The sequence below is a fragment of the Nycticebus coucang genome, chromosome X (assembly GCF_027406575.1).
Source record: "Nycticebus coucang isolate mNycCou1 chromosome X, mNycCou1.pri, whole genome shotgun sequence".
In the NCBI taxonomy this organism is placed as follows: domain Eukaryota; kingdom Metazoa; phylum Chordata; class Mammalia; order Primates; family Lorisidae; genus Nycticebus; species Nycticebus coucang.
The window spans coordinates 112874791-112892837 of record NC_069804.1 but is presented as its reverse complement, the minus strand read 5'-3'; the positions used below and the strand labels follow the sequence as shown (position 1 = coordinate 112892837).

The window sequence follows — 18047 nt, the reverse complement described above, 5'->3', positions numbered from 1 at the left end:
GGGTAGATGTCTAGTAATTACAGGATCAAATGGGAGGTCTAGTTTGAGTTCTTTGAGGGTTCTCCATACTTCCTTCCAAAATGTTTGTATTAGTTTACAGTCCCACCAGTAGTGCAAAAGTATTCCCTTCTCTCCACATTCATGCCAGCATCTGCAGCTAGCACTGGATATAGGTGATATCTCTGGGTGGTTGTGATTTGCATTTCTCTATCAGGGATGATGAGCATTTTTTCGTTGTGTTTTAAAACTTCACAATTTCATTCACCATGATTAATTTTCATTTCATTTATTTGATTTAGTATATTTCCAAGTATTTATTGGAGATTTATATTGCTTTTTATGTGCATTCTCTGCATATCATTAACCTTTCCCTTTTGCTTAAGACTATCTTGTACATCTAAAATATAAGCCATATACAGCTATGATTTTAAAAATTAAATTAAAAAATAAAGTAATAAAATAAAAATATATACCATATGCTTGAATATAGATGGTAAATAATTTTAACATTTCATATACATTTTTATTTTTAACTTTTGTCATAAATGTGGCATTTATAATGACTGTAAATATATATATATTTTTTTGTAGAGACAGTTTTACTTTATCGCCCTTGCTAGAGTACCGTGATGTCACACAGCTCACAGCAACCTCCAACTCCTGGGCTGAGGTGATTCTCTTGCCTCAGCCTCTTGAGTAGCTGGGACTACAGGCGCCGGCCATAACACCTGGCTATTTTTTTGTTGCAGTTTGGTCGGAGCCAGGTTTGAACCCACCACCCTCAGTATATCGGGCCGGCGCCTAACCCACTGAGCACAGGTGCCACCAATGACTGTAAGTATTTTAAAGTACTTAAGCATGTTGTTGGAGACAACAACTGTATAATAATTCCTTAAATGATAACAAATGTCAGCTTAAAGGACACGGGTGTGTGGAAATCTTAGTCATTTCCATAATCCTTGGTTTTGCATTCTGAAGCAGTACTTTATAAGGTGATTTCTCTAGGTCAAGTTATGTAACTTTCACTTTCTATTCCCTTATCCGAGTCATGGGTATACTAATTCGTCCTGGATACAATTCTTAGGATTAAAATGATGTGAAATATAAAATGTCCTCATATAGTAGTCATATTCTATGCTGTGATATTAACCTACTATTCAGGTTTCCTTTCCAAAGAGTCATAACTTGTGCTGATTCCTGGGTCCAGTTCAACATCTCAGGAATTAGCCAGTCCATGTGGCAACCACATCCAAGACTCTTGGCCCAGAGGACAGGATTTCATATACCCACCATCATCTTCAACAAAAGGAGTGTGATCACAAATGGAGGCATAACACAGACCAAGATCCTTACAGGGAGAATCTCCCACCATCAGTCCTTGAGCTTTGGAAAGCCATCATCTAAGCAGTAGGTTGTTGTTTGTCTTGTGTAGAAAGAAGGCAAGGGGTTAGGTGTGTGACTCTGAAAACTTTATGAACCTTCTGTGATACCAAGTTTGGTCATCTGTAAATGAGACTGAGGGTGTCTGCATCACAGATATGTTGTAAGAAGAAAATAGGAAAACTTAAGAGAATGTATGACATCTATGTTACTGTTTGGCCACCCTACGTCCTCTCTCCCATAAAATGGAAGATTTAAAATGGCATCCAGAAATGTAGCAACAAGAAGTGAACTTTGGTCTTATCTCATCATTTCATTTTTTTTCACATGCTTTTCTCTCTCTTATATTCTTTCTAGTTTGACACAGGCGAAGTAATTTCTTGAGCTTTAGAAAAATATTGTACAGAAAACAATGAATAGTATCATAACAGGTTGGTACTGCAGGAAGAGGTGACTGTGGGTCTGCTTGAGGGACACTGGGGAGAGGATCAGGGGGTCTCCCTGGATATTTCTGCCTGAACTATCCAGGGTGAATTCCTTCCCCTGCCTTGACCTACACCATCACTCACTCATTTATCATTATTCACAGCTCCAGTGGTTCCAGGGCTGGAGAGGTCCTGCTAATCGTTGAACAAGGTCCAGGTCCTTGTGGAAGTTCTGGCAACCTCTGTAGAGCCATCCTGTTTGTTCAGAAAATGGGGAAAATGTGTACCCTGTCCCAGGATATCTCTTCTTCACCTATTGACTCAGTGATAATAGGTGACCTGAACAGTGGTGCGTGCCTACATTTCCGTCTCTTTCTAATGGCATCTAAAGTCCCTTTACTACTTTGCCATTGTAGTAGTAGAATAGTCTTCAATACTTTCTCCACATACAGTAAGAACTACAGAGATAATGTTACACATTTTTGCTTTAACCATCCATCAGAGTTTAGTAATCCCAAGAAAAAGCTAATGTGTTTACTTACATTTTTGCTCTTTCTGTTTTTCTTGTTTCTTTACTGACATTCCTAGAGCATTTCTTTTATCAATTCCTTTCTTAGAATTTCTTTTAGCTTTTTTTTAGTTATATCTACTGGTGATAATTTCCTTACTGTTCTTTCATTTGACAATGTCTTTTCATTCCTGCAGGATAACTTAGGTGGATATAGAATTCAAGATTGAGTTAATTTCTTTTAACACTTAAAAAATGTTGTACCTCTTCTTTCCATACTCCAGGTTTCTGACGAGAAATTTGTTATTATTCAAATTGTTTTTCTCCTATAAGTAATGCATTATTTCTCTCTCCCTAATTTCAAGATTTTTTTTTGTCTTTGGTTTTCTGAAGTTTGATTGTGATGTGTGTTTTCATAGATTTCTTTGGAAAATACTGTAGTTTGCTCAGCTTCTTGAAACTCTAGATTTATGTCTTCTGCCAAATTTTAAGTTTTTCACCCATTATTTCTTTTACCCATGCATCTTTTCTCCTCTCCTTCCAACTGAAAAAATAACATGAATATTACATCTCATGTTATAGTCCCATAGGTCCCTGAGGCTTTATTCTATTTTTCAGTCTATTTGTTTTCTGTTGTTCAAAGTGGGTAATTTCTGTTGTTGTGCCTTCATGTTCACTGATTCTTTTCTCTTTTCTCTTTATCCTGCCATTGCATCCATCCATTGAGGTTTTACTTCAGTTATTATATGTTTCAGTTCTAATATTTCCATTTGATTATTCTATGTAACTTATATTTCTTTGATGAAACTTTCCATTTTTTCATTTGCTTCAAGCATGTGTGTATTTACTCAATGAAGCATTTTTATGATGACGACTTTTAAAAAATCCATGTCAGATAATTTCAACATCAATGTCATCTTGGTGTTGGTATCTATTGATTGTATTTTCTTTCTCAATTTGAGATTTCCTGGTTCTTGGCTAGGAGGGCGATTTTTAAATTATATCCTAGACATTTGGGGGATCATGCTATGAGACTCTGGATCTGTAGGATAATATTTAGAAATAAACTTATCCTACATCAAGCACACAAAGTAAATTCAGTGTGAGTTTAAAATGACATGCTTTTCTTCCAGAGGCTTAAGACGCTTGGACTCCCCTGGGTTACTCACAGAGTTAGGCTCTTTGGAAAATTCCTTAGGTCTTTTCTCTGAAGCAGTACACCCCGTGAAGCCTGAGATCCAAGGGCATGCCGCCCTTCCTCAGAGATACGGGCCAGAGGGTTGACATATGTTAACAACAAACTGTCAGAGGTCTATAGGTGGTCTGCCCTGAAGGAAGGTCACAATCTTACTTCATACTGAGTAAACTGAGTGAATGCTTGAAGATTAACTCTGTTCCCCTATAGCTATTTTTGTCTTTGTGCCCTGCTCGGAAAACTAGTCACGGTTTAGAGGAAGAGATTTACTACACAAGTGGTTACATTGATATGATAAATTTCCTTTCAAGTTCAAATTCAGTTTATAGATAATGGATTAGGTGTGTACGTGACTGGAAGAGTATAAAACTAAAACGTGGAATAAAGAACTTTGCTATATGCCATCAAACGGTGTATAGTCTGTTTCTTGACTTAATAATTACAGGAGCGAGTTTACACCTACAGCAAAGCTGCTGCTCGTTCGCGTCTCGGTTCACGCAACAGGATCTTATAATAATTTTGCATTTCAGCAAGCTTGTTCTGATACCAGGAAAAAGAGGTTTGCCTGTCATAACTGAGAGGTAGGGATGAAACACTCAGGTTCAACACTCAGCCTTCTCTAACACAAGGACTGGAGAAGGGAGGGAGAAGCAGGGCCTCATTAGTACTTGCTAAAGGTGCAACTTCAGCCTCTTCACTAAGTCTCCACCTACGCTGGCTAGGAGGAAAAGGAAACAGTCATTCTCCCAGTCCTTTTTTTTAAAACAGTGGGGGAATTTATTACCTCATTTAACAAGAGAAAGACAATTCTAGGGTTGATAATTCAGCTGTTCCAACAGTGTGATAAAGGACCCAGGTTCTTTCTTTAGCTTGCTGCCTTGTTCAGTTCTCATGATCTCAAGATGACTATCATAAATCCAATATTCACACAGAGTCACCAGTGTCCAGAGGCAGAAAACGAGTCTGTATATGGCTCTCCCTCTCTCTCTCTCTTTCTCTCTCTCTGCACCCCCATCCCATTTTTATTGGGGGCAAAATTTACCGTGCTAACCATATTGAAATGTATAATTAAGTGCCATTGAGTACTTCCTATTGTTGTGCAGGCATCACCACTATCCATCTCTAGAAATTTTTCATCATCCCAAACTGAAACTCTGTGCCCAGTATACAGTAACTTCCCATTATTCCTTCCTCCAAGCCCTTGATAACCATTATTCTACTTTCTGTCTCTATGAATTTGACTATTATATGCTCTTCATATAAATGTCTTTTAGTGTATAGCTCATTCACTTAGCAGAACATTAGTCTTTGAAGTTCATCCAGGTTGTAGAATGAATGCATCAGAATTTAATTCATTTTTAAGGCTATATAATATCTATTCTATGTATATACCATAGTTTGTTTATCATTTATCCATCAATGGACACTTTTGGTCTTCCCTTTTCTGACTATTTTGAATAATGTTTCTGTGAGCATTGTTGTACAAATATCTGTTTGAGTCCCTGCTTTCAATTCTTTAATGTATGTACCCAGAAAGTGAATTGCTAGATCATATGGAAATTCCATGTTTAATTTTTTTTTTTATTGTTGGGGATTCATCGAGGGTACAAGAAACAAGGATATACTGACTGCATTTGTTAGGTAAAGTCCCTCTTACAATTGTGTCTTTCCCACAAAAGGTGTGTCACACACTGAGACCCCACCCCCTCCCTTCTTCCCTCTCTCTGTTCTCTTTCACCCATCCCCTCCCTCCTTCTCTCTCTCTCTGCTCTCCCCTTCCTCCACCCCCAACTGTGTCATTAGTTGTCCTCATATCAAAATTGAATACATAGGATTCATGCTTCTCCATTCTTGCGATGCTTTACTAAGAATGTGTTCCACTTCATCCAGGTTAATACAAAGGATGTAAAGTCTCCATCTTTTTCAATGGTTGAATAGCATTCCATGGTATACGTGTATTGCAGCTTGTTAATCCATTCCTGGGTTGGTGGGTTGGTGGGCATTTAGGCTGTTTCCACATTTTGGCAATTGTAAATTGAGCTGCATTAAACAGTCTAGTGTCCATGTTTAACTTTTTGAGAAACTGCCATCCTGCTTTCCATAGTAGCTATTACATTTTACTTCCCACTAGCAAAACACAAGGATAACAATTTCTCCACATCCTCATCAACACTTGGTATTTTCTGGGGTTTTATTTTTGTTGTGTAATAGCCACATAATGGGTATGAAGTCATATTTCATTGTGGTTTGGATTCATATTTTCCTAATGATTAGTGATGTTGAGAATCTTTTTTGTGTATTTATTGGACATTTGTATGTCTTTGGAAAAATGGCTATTCAAGTCATTTGCCCATTTTTTAAATCAGGTTGTTTGGGTTTTATTGTTGAGTTGTAGGAGTTCTTTATATATTTTAATATTAATAACTAATCAGATAAATGATTTGAAAACATTTTCTCCCATTCTGTGGATCACTTTTTCACTCTGTCAGTAGTGTATTTTGATGCACAAAAGTCATTACTACTGATGGAGTCCAATTTACCTATTGTTTCTTCTGTTTCCTGTGTTTCTGGTGTCATGTCTACGAAATCATTGTCAAATCTGGTATCATGAAACTTTCCCCTTTGTTATCTTCTAAGAATTTTATACTTTTAGTTATTATATTTAGGTATTTGATCCATTTTGTGTTATATGGTGTAAGATAAGTGTCCAGCTTTGGTCTTTTGCAAGTAGATAAGAGTTTTACTAGTACCATTTGTTGAAAGTACTGCCTTTTACTCATTGAATGGTATTGCCACTATTATTTAAAACCATTTGACCATGTAAGCAAGAGTTTATTTCTGGGCTTTTCATTTCATTCCATTGGTCCGTATGTCTGTCTTTATGCCAATAGCATATTGTCTTATCATAGCTTTGAAATAAGTTTGATTTCAGAAAATGTGAGACCTCCAACTATGCCCTTCTTTTTCAATATTATTTTGGCTATTCAGGGTACCTTAACATTCCATGTCAATTTTACAATGAAATTTTATTTCTCTAACAAAATGACATTGAGATTTTGTTAGGAATTACATTGAATCTGTAGATCACTTTGGGTAAGACTGACTGACATTTTAACAATTTTAAATCTTCCAATCATGAGCACAGGATGTCTTTCCACTTATGTCTTCTAATTTTTTTCAACAGAGTTTTTTAGTTTTCAGTGTGTATGTCTTTCACTTCCTTGGTTAAGTTTATTCCTAACTATTTCATTGTTTTTGATGCTATTGTAAATGGAATTGTTTTTCTGTATTTATTTTCAGTTTATTCATTTTTAGTGTATAGAGATATTTTTAGTATAACTGCTTTGCAGGTTGATTTTTGTGTTCCTCAATTTTTGTGAACTATTTATTAGTTCTAATAGTTTTCTGTGGAATTTTTAGGGTTTTCTATATGTCAGACTACGTCATGTGCAAACAGAGTCAATCTGACTTCTTCCTTTCCAATTTGGATGTCTATTATTTCTTCTATTTGCCTAATTGTTCTGGCTGGAACTTCCAATACTATGTTGCACAGAAGTGGGTAAAAGTGGGCAACCTGTCTTTTTCCTCATCTTCATTGAAAAGCTTTTAGTATTTCATTATTGAGTATGTTAGCTGTGGCTTTTCCATATATAACATTTATTATGCTGAAATGGTGTTCTTCTATTTCTAGTTTGTTGAACATTTTTGGTTTTTGAATATTGAAACACACTTGCATTTCAGGAATAAATCCTACTTGGTTATGGTGTATAATTACTTTTAAATATGCTGCTGAATTTGGCTTGCTAGTATTTTGTGGAGGATACTGCATCAATATGCATGAGATATTGGCCTGTAGATTTATTTTTTTGTTGCTTTTTTCTGGCTTTGATATCGGAGTCATACTGACCTTATAAAAAGAGTTAGGGTGTTTTCTCTCATCTTCAATATTTTGGAGATGATCATTATTATTATTTGCAGTTTTTGGCTGGGACTGAGTTTTAACCCACCACCTCCGGTATATGGGGCCGGTGCCCTACTCCTTTGAGCCGCAGGCACTGCCAATATTTTGGAGATTTTTAAAAATAGACTTTATTTTTAGAGCAATTTTGTGTTCACAGAAAAATTGTACAGAAAGCCCAGGGAGTTCTCATATGTTACCTGTCTCCCGACACACATACACATTTTAACACACATGTTAAAATTCTGTACCAAAATGGTATATTTGTTACAATCAATAAACCTACATTGATACATTGTTATCACAAAAAAGTATAGTTTACATTAAGGCTAATTCTTTGTGTTGTACTGTCTGTGGGTTTTAGTCAATGTACACTGACATGTATCCACCACTATGATACATAGTATCATACGGAATGATTTCACTGCCCTAAAAATTCTCTGTTTTATGCCTATTTATCCTTCCCTCCCTTTCATCACTGGCAGCTACTGTTCTTTTTATTATCTCCATAATTTTACCTTTCCCAAAACATCACATAGATGGAATCATACAATTTGTGTCTTTTTCATACTAGTTTCTTTCACTTAGTAATATGCCTTTGAAATTCATGCATCTCTTTTCATGTTTTGATAGTTCATTTCTTTTTTTCTTTTTTTTAGAGACAGAGTCTCACTTTATGGCCCTCAGTAGAGTGCCGTGGCCTCACACAGCTCACAGCAACCTCCAGCTCCTGGGCTTAAGCCATTCTCTTGCCTCAGCCTCCCGAGTAGCTGGGACTACAGGCGCCCGCCACAACGCCCGGCTATTTTTTGGTTTCAGTTTGGCCGGGGCCGGGTTTGAACCTGCCACCCTCGGTATATGGGGCCGGCGTCCTACCGACTGAGCCACAGGCGCCGCCCTGATCGTTCATTTCTTACTTTTTTATTTTTATTGCGGTTTTTTGGCCGAAGCCAGGTTTGAACCTGCCTCCTCCAGCATATGAGGCCGGTACCCTATTCCTTGAGCCACAGGCACTGCCCCCCAATAGTTCATTTCTTTTTAGCATTTACTTTTCCATTGTCTGGATATTGCACAATTTATTTATTCATTCGCTTGTTAAAAGATATGTAGGTTGTTTCCAAGTTTTAACAGTTACAGATAAATCTACTATTTTATTTACTATATTTGTGTGCAATTTTCTGTGTGGACATGTTTTCAACTAATTTGGTGGTAAATAGTAAGTAGCATAATTGCTGGGCCATATGGCAAGAATATGTTCAATTTCATAAGAAAATGATCAATTGTCCTCAAAAGTGGCTGTGCCATTTGAAATTCGCACCAAAAATGAAGTAGGGCTCCTGTTGTGCCACATCCTTGGCAGCATTTAATATCACCATTTTGAATTTGGGGCATTCTAACACTTGTTTAGTGGCATCACCTTGTTTTCATTTAAAATTCTTTAATAACATATATGATATAAGCACCTTTTCTATGATTATTTGCATCTACATAACTTTTGAGGTGAGGTATTTGTTAAAATATTTTGCCCATTTCTTTTTTTCTTTCTTTTTTTTTTTTTTTTTTTTGTAGTTTTTTGGCTGGGGCTGGGTTTGACCCCCACCATCTCCAGTATATGGGGGCCGGTGCCCTACTCCTTGAGCCACAGGCACTGCCCAATATTTTGCCGATTTCTAATTAGGTTATTCATTTTCTTGTTATTAAATTACAGGAGTTTGGGGCGGCGCCTGTGGCTCAGTGAGTAGGGCACCGGCCCCATATGCCGAGGGTGGCGGGTTCAAACCCAGCCCCGGCCAAACTGCAACAACAACAACAACAACAAAATAGCCAGGTGCTGTGGCGGGCGCCTGTAGTCCCAGCTACTCGGGAGGCTGAGGCAAGAGAATCACTTAAGCCCAGGAGCTGGAGGTTGCTGTGAGCTGTGTGATGCCACGGCACTCTACCAAGGGCCATAAAGTGAGACTCTGTCTCTACAAAAAAAATAAAAATAAAAATAAATAAATTACAGGAGTTTTTGTATATTGTGGATGACATTCCTTTATTGGATATGCCTTTTGGAAACACTTTCTTCCAGTATTTGTCTTGTCCTTTTTTTTCTCTTAACAGTATTTTTCACAGAGCAGAGGTTTTTAATTTTATAAGTCTATAGTAATCAAAACAGTATGGTATTGGCAAAAATAGACAAATAAATCAATGGAATAGAAGAAAGGGCCGAGAAATAAACCCACTCAAATCACTGAAAACTGATCTGTGACAAAACAGTAGTGGAGATGGAGAAAAAATGGTCTTCAATAAATCATGCTAGAGCAACTGGATATTCACATGAAAAAAAATGAATCTAGGAACAAACTTTATACCCTTTGCAAGAATAACTCAAAATTAATCAGAGACCTAAATCTAAAACAGAAAACTGTAAAACTTCTAAAGGATAACATGGTAGAAAATCTATATTACTTTGAGTTTCGTGATGACTTATACAACACCCTTAGCATGATCCATGAAAGAAATGATCCATAAACTGGACTTGTTAAAATTAGAAACTTCTAGGTGTGGACCTAGTAGCTGGCTTCTGTAATCCCAGCACTTTAGGAGCACTTATACAACACCTATAGCATGGTCCATGAAAGACATGATCCATAAACTGGACTTATTAAAATTATAAACTTCTAGGTGTAGACCTAGTAGCTGGCTTCTGTAATCCCAGCACTTTTGGAGGCCAAGGCAGAAAGGTCACTTGAGGCCAGAAGTTTGAGACCAGCCTTGGCAATATTTTTGTAGAGATCCTACTTCTATAAAAAAATAAAAAAATTAGCCAGATGTGCTGGTGGATAGCTTCAGTTGGAGCCAGGCATAGTTGCTCACACCTATAATCCTTGCACTCTGGGAGGCCCAAGTTAAATGGATTGCTTGAGCTGACAAGTTCAAGACCAGCCTGAACAGGAGCAAGACTATGTCTCTAAAAATAGGCAGGCATTGTGGTGGGCGCCTGTAGTCCCAGCTACTTGGGAGGCTGAGGCAAGAGGATTGCTTGAGCCCAATAGTTTGAGGTTGCCGTGAGCTGTGATGCTACAGCACTCTGCAGAGGGTGACAAAGTGAGACTCTGTCTCAAAGAAAAAGAAAAGAAAACTGTTCTTAAATCTTCAGCAGAATTCACAATTGAACCCATCTGGTCAATGGCTTTTCATTTTTGGAACGTTTCTGAATACTGATACAATCTCCTTAATGGGATTTAAATTTAATTGTATCTTCTACTTATTCATGATTCCATCTTGGTAGGCTATGTGCTCGTTTCATCTAGGTTACCAAATTTGTTGGTGTATAATTGTTTATTATACTCTCTTTTAATCCTTTTTATTTATGTAAAACCAGTAGGAATGTTCTCACTTTTATTCTAAATTTTAATAATTTCAGTCTTTTATCTTAGTAATATAGCTATGGGTTTGTTGATACATTCAAATAACTATCTTTGCTTTTTATTTGTTTTATCTATTTTTACTGTTTCCTATTTTATCTCCTTTCTGCTACCGTTGTTTCTAATTTATTCTTCCTTTTCTAGTCCTTACATTGTTAAGTTAGGTTGTTGCTTTGAACTCTTTCTTCTTTTTGGTGTAAGCATTTATAGGTAAAAATTTCAGTCTTAGCATTGCTTCGCTACATCTCCTAAGTTTTGGTGTGTTGCAGTTTCATTTATATTTGTCTAGAGATATTTTCTAAATTCCCTTGTGATTTCACCTTGGCCCCATTGGTTGTTTGAATGAATGTTTTTTAAATTTCCATGTATTTCTGAATTTTCTAGTTTTTCATTTCTTTTCTGTAGTTTCATACCATTGTGAACAGAAAAGTTAATTTGTATGATATCAATCTTTGTAAATATATTGCGATTAGTTTTATGACTTACATATGGCCAATACTAGAGAACATTCAATGTGCCTTTGATAACAATGTTTATTTTGCTATCGTAGGTTGGAGTGTTCTGCATATGCCTCTTAGGTTCAATTGGTTCACAGTGTTATTCTCTTTCCAGTTACTTTATGTTATCAGTGTTAAAAATTATATCTTAATAGATTGTGTACCCATTAAAATATATTTATAATTTTATGCACTTGTCTTTTAAAAACTGTACAAAATAAGAAGTAGAGTTACAAACTGAAACATATTGTCTTCACACTTGCCCAGGTATTTACCTGTACCAGAGATTACATCTTCATATGACAATGAGTTAATGATTCATTTCAATTTATCTTAAAGGACTCCATGTAGCATTATTACAGAACAGATCTAGTGCTGTTGAACTTCCTCTAGTTTTGTTTATCTGGGAATGCCTTAATTTCACCCTCATTTTTGAAGGACAGTTAGACCATATGTAGTCTGCTCGATTGACAGATATTTTCAGCACTTTAAATATATCATCCTACTGCCTCCTGGATTCTGAGGATACCTTTTTTTATTATTTTAGATTAATATGAGTGTACACATGATTAGTTACATTATTTGAATTTCTTAGGTAACTTTTAAGTTGTGGTTGAGCCCTTCATCCAGGGGGTGTGCTGTATACCCTTACATTGTGAAGGTGAGAGCTTAACAATTACTGTCCTTTTCCCCTTTCCTCTATCCTCCTCCTCCTTCCTCCCCATTTGAATTCAGTGGTGTTTTCCTCTTATGTGGATGTATAGTTGTTTATCTACCGGTTTCATATTAGTATTGAGTACATTGGATACTTACTTTTCACTCTTGTGATACTTTAAGAAGAATGTATTTCAACTCAATCCAGGTCAATACATAAGATAGAAAGTCTCCATACTTTTTATGATTGAATAGTATTCCATGGCACACCTATACCAGTTTATTAATCCGTTCATGTGTTAATGGCCACTTGGCAATTGTGAGTTGAGCTGCAATAAACATTTTAGTGATTTTAGTGCAAATGTCCTGATGATAAAATGATTTTTTTCTTCTGGGTAGATACCTAGTAATGGGATTGTGGGATCAAATGGAAGGTCTATGTTTAGCTCTTTGAGGAGAGAACTTCTTTCCAGGGAGATAGTATTAGTTTGCAATCCCACCAGCAGTGCAAAAGTGTTCTCTTCTCGTCACATCCACACCAGCATCTACAGATTTGGGACTTTGCGATGTGGGCTAATCTCTCTGGGGTTAGGTGATATCACAAGGTAGTTTTCATTTGCATTTCTCTAATGATTAGAGATCATGAGCATTTTTTCATGTGTTTTTGGCCATTTGTCTTTTATCTTAAGAGAAATTTATGTTCAAGTCTCTTGCCTACTTATAAATGAGGTTGTTTTCTCTTTTCTTATTCATTAATTAGAGTTCTCTGTAGATTCCAGTTACCAGCCTTTTGTCAGATTCTTAGCATGCAAAAATCTTCTCTCATGCTGAAGGCTGTCTCTTTGCTTTAGTTGTGGTACCCTTAGTTATGCAGAAACTTTTTAGTTTGATCACATCCAATTTATTTATTTTTGGTGTGCCCGCAATTGCTGGGGGGTCTTTTCCATGAAATCTTTTTCAAGTGTTTTCCCCACACTTGAAAAATTCTTTTCTATAGCCGGGCGTTGTGGCGGGTGCCTGTAGTCCCAGCTATTCGGGAGGCTGAGGCAGGAGAATCGCTTGGGCCCAGGAGTTGGAGGTTGCTGTGAGCTGTGTGAGGCCACGGCACTCTACCGAGGACCATAAAGTGAGACTCTGTCTCTACAAAAAAAAAAAAAAGAAAAGAAAAAAAAAGAAAAATTCTTTTCTAGAATTTTTATTCTTTCATATCTTAAATATAAATCTTTTATTATTCAGAGAGTCAATTTTTGTCAGTGGTGAGATTTGTGTGTCCAGTTTCAGTCTTTTGCATGTGGTTAACCAATTCTCCCAGAACCATTTATTAAATAAGGATTCTTTTCCCCAGTGCATGTCTTTGTTTGGTTTATCAAAGAGCAGATGGTGATATATGGCTGGGTTCATCTCTAAATTCTCTATTCTATTGCACAGATCTACATCTCCATTTTTGTGCCAGTATCAGGGTGTTTTGATCACTGAAGACTTGTAACATAATCTGAAGTCTGATAAAGTGATGCCTTCAGATTTGTTTTCATTTCTTTGTTTAGTTCTGCTTGGGAGATCTGTCCGGTTCTGCTGAGGGATATTGAAATACCCACATCTCATAGTGTTGCAGGATATCTTAATATTCAGTTTTTGGTTAGAGTTCATTTTAAGTATCTGGGCACATAAACGTTGAAATGTCTTCTTGTATTGTTCTCTTGACCTGTAAATAGTGTACATGTCTGCCTTTCTTTGTTTTTGTTAGTTTAAATCCAATTGTATGTGCAAATAAGATTGGAACCCATGCTTTCTTTTGATTTCCATTTGCCTGAAATACTGTTTTCCATTCCTTCACCCTGAGTCTTGTTTTGTACTTAGATGTTAACGTGTTTTCTAAAGACAGAATATAGTTGACTTGTGATTTTTTAATCCAGTCAGCCAACCCAGGCCTCTTTAGTGTAGAATTTCAAACCATTCACATTTATTGGAAAATTGATAAATATGGTGAGTTCTGTTCATCTTGTTTTGTGGAGGTCCATTGTTTAGTTTTATCCCTTGTGCCATTGTGGAAGCTAGGCTTTTTCCTTTAGTTTCTGGGTGTCTTTACTTTGCTCCTTGCCTATTGTGATGACCCGCAGGAAGAATGGGTCTGAGTATTTCCTGCAGAGCTGGTCTTGTCACAAATTTCCTCAATGTTTGCATGTCAGTAAAATATTTGATATTCTCCATTGAATATGAAACTTAGAGTCCTAGGCTGAAAGTTGTTTTGTTTAAGAAGGTTAAAGGCAGATGACCAACCACTTCTGGCTTGACAATTTTCAGCTGAAAAGCTTGCTGTGCTGTCACCTTGGTATTTTTCCACTTGTAGGTAAGGGGTTGCTTACATCTGGCTGCTCGCAGAATTTTTTCATTTTGACTTTGATGGTTTCCAAGTTTTTGTTGACAAATTGGTTGATAATTTTATTGAGAATCCCTTATACGTGTTGAATCACTTCTTTCTACTTTCAAGGTTCTGTCTTTTCCCCTTGAGGGTTTGATTAGAATATGTCACAATTTGGGTCTACTTGTGTTTACCCTACTTGGAACATGTCGAACTTCTTTTATTTGTACATTCACGTTGTCCATCAAGCTTGGGAAATTTTTGGTTATTAATTCTTCATATAATCTCTCTGCCCTCTTTTCTTTCTCTTTCCTTGTTGCTTATATTGTTTGGCTCAGTGTTCTCACATAAGGCCCTTAGGCTCTGTTCATTTTTCTTCACTCTTTTTCTTTTCTGCTCCTCAGATTCAATGATTACAAATGGTTTATCTTCAAGTTTGTTAATCCATTTTTCCTGCTCAAATCTTCTGGTAAACCCCAATAGTGAATTTTTCTTTTATTTATTTTAATGTCAGATTAACATAAGTGTATATAATTAGATTACATCGTTTATGTTTGTTAGGTAAAGTTCAAGTTATAGTTGTCCAACAACAACCCCTCAATGATCTTTTCAATCCAGCTATACTGTTTACCAGCTCCAAAATTTTCATTTTGCTCTGTCTCTTTATAAATATTCTCATTTTATTTAAGTATTTTTATGCTGGCTGGGTATGGCAGCATATGTCTGTAATCCTAGCACTCTGAGAGGCTAAGATGGATGGATTGCCTGAGATCAGAAGTTAAAGACTAGCCTGAGCAAGAAAAGACCTTGTCCCTACTAAAAATCAAACTAGACCCATACCTTTCACCATTAACTAAGATAAATTCTCACTGGATAAAAGATTTAAACTTAACACATGAAACTTAGCCAGGCGTTGTGGCAGGCACCTGTAGTCCCAGCTACTCGGGAGGCTGAGGCAGGAGAATCCCTTTTTTTTTTTTTTTTTTTGTAGAGACAGAGTCTTACTGTACTGCCCTCGGGTAGAGTGCCGTGGTGTCACACGGCTCACAGCAACCTCTAACTCTTGGGCTTACGCGATTCTCTTGCCTTAGCCTCCCGAACAGCTGGGACTACAGGCGCCTGCCACAACGCCCGGCTATTTTCTTTGTTGCAGTTTGGCCGGGGCTGGGTTTGAACCCGCCACCCTTGGCATATGAGGCCAGCGCCCTACTCACTGAGCCACAGGCGCTGCCCGGCAGGAGAATCACTTAAGCCCAGGAGTTGGAGGTTGCTGTGAGCTGTGTGATGCCACGGCACTCTACCCAGGGCCATAAAGTGAGACTCTGTCTCTACAAAAAAAAAAAAGACATGAAACTATAAAATACTTGAAGAAAGTGCAGGGAAAACTCTTGAAGGAATCGGGCTGGGTGAATATTTTATGAGGACTCCACAGGCCATTGAAGCAGTATCAAAAATACACTACTGGAACCTGATCAAACTAAGAAGCTTCTGCACAGCCAAGAACATAGTAAGTAAAGCAAGCAGACAGCCTTCAGAATGGGAGAAAATATTTGCAAGTTATACCTCCGATAAAGGTCTAATAACCAGAATCCAGAGAACTCAAACGTATTAGCAAGAAAACATGTGATCCCATCTCAGGGTGGGCAAGGAACCTGAAGAGAAACTTCTCTAAAGAAGACAGACACATAATCTACAAACACATGAAAAAAAGCTCATCATCCTTAATCATCAGAGAAATGCAAATCAAAACTACTTTGAGATATCACCTAACCCCAGTAGGAGTAGCCCACATAACAAAATCCGAAAACCAGAGACGTTGGCATGGATGTGGAGATAAGGGCACACTTCTACACTGCTGGTGGGAATGCACACTAATATGTTCCTTCTGGAAGGATGTTTGGAGAATATTTAGAGACCTAAAAATAGACCTGCCATTTGATCCTATAATTCCTTTAGTGGGTTTATACCCAGAAGACCAAAAATCACAATATAACAAAGACATCTGTACCAGAATGTTTATTGCAGACCAATTTGTAATTGCTAAGTCATGGAAGAAGCCCAAGTGCCCATCGACCCACGAATGGACTAGCAAATTGTGGTACATGTACACCATGGAATATTATGCAGCCTTAAAGAAAGATGGAGACTTTACCTCTTTCATGTTTACATGGATGGAGCTGGAACATATTCTTCTTAGCAAAGGATCTCAGGAATGGAAGAAAAAGTGTCCAATGTACTCAGCCCTACTATGAATGAAGCTAAATTATAGCTTTCACATGAAGGCTATAACCCAATTATAGCACAAGACTATGAAGAAAGGGACAAGGAATGGGGGGGAGGTTAGGGTGGAGGGAGGGTAACGGGTGGGGCCACACCTATGGTGCATCTTAGAATGGGTACAGGCGAAAGTTACTAAAGGCAGAATACAAATGTCTGCATACAATAACTAAGAAAAATGCCATGAAGACTGCATTGAACAGTTTGATGAGAATAATTCAGATTGTATATAAAACCAGCACATTGTACCCCTTGATTGCACTAATGTACACAGCTATGATTTAACAATAAAAAAAAAAATTAGCTGTGCATTGTGGCAGGTGCCTATACTCCCAGCTACTCGGGAGGCTGAGGCAAGAGGGTAGCTTGAGCTGAGAAGTTTGAGGTTGCCGTGAGCTATGATGCTACAGTACTCTACCCAGGTGACTGAGTGACAGTCTGTATTTTATATATATATAAAATATATATTATATATATATAAAATATATATTATATATATATAAAATATAAAAAAAATATTCTTTAGTTCTTTGTCAAGGGCTGTCCTTTATCTCTTCAAGTATATATAAGACTGTTGTCTTAAAAGTTTTGTTTCGTTGACGGTGCCTGTGGCTCAAGGAGTAGGGTGCCAGCCCTATATACCGGGGGTGGTGGGTTCGAGTCCAGCCTTGGCCAAAACTGCAAAAAAAAAAAAAAAAAGTCCAATGTCAGGGATTCCTCAGGAACAGTTTTTGTCAGTTTGTTTTGTGCCTTTGAATGGGTCATATTTTTTATTTCTTTATATGTCTTGAAATTTAAAAAGGGGGTGGGGAAAGGAAGAGCAGAGAGAGGGAAGGAGGGAGGGGGTGGGTCCTTGGTGTGTGCCACATCTTTTGGGGACAAGACAGAATTGCAAGAGGGACTTTGCCTAACAAATGCAATCAGTGTAACCTGGTTTATTGTACCCTCAATGAATCCCCAACAATAAAAAAAAAAGAAAAAATTATTTTTAAAAGAATAATGATCAAATCATGGAATTGGGATATTCATCACTCAAACATTTGTCTGTTCTTTGTGTTGGAAACATAACAATTCTTCTCTTCTAGCTATTTTGAAATGTATAATAAGTTATTGTTAACTATAATCTCTCTATTGTACTATCAAATACTAGAACTTATTTCTTCTAACTGTATTTTTGTGCCCATTAACAAACTTCTTTTCATCATCTCCTCCCATCTACCATTCCCAGCTTCTGTTAACCACCCTTCTACTCTCTACCTCCATCAGAGCCACTTTTTTCACTCCCATATATGAGTAAGAACATGTGATTTTTTGTTATTATGTGCCTGGCTTATTTGATGTAACATAATGACTTCTGGTCATTATGTGGTTTCATCCATATAAA

General features: G+C 37.2%; 1 long non-coding RNA gene across 1 annotated transcript in view; it reads left to right on the top strand.

Annotated features, from left to right (window-relative positions):
• Positions 1-795: 795 nt before the first annotated feature.
• Positions 796-18047, top strand: part of LOC128577379 (uncharacterized) — a 41826-nt gene continuing 24574 nt past the window's right edge. The window contains exon 1 of the long non-coding RNA XR_008377566.1: positions 796-834. This is a non-coding gene — a long non-coding RNA (uncharacterized LOC128577379). The remainder of the gene's footprint in view (positions 835-18047) is intronic.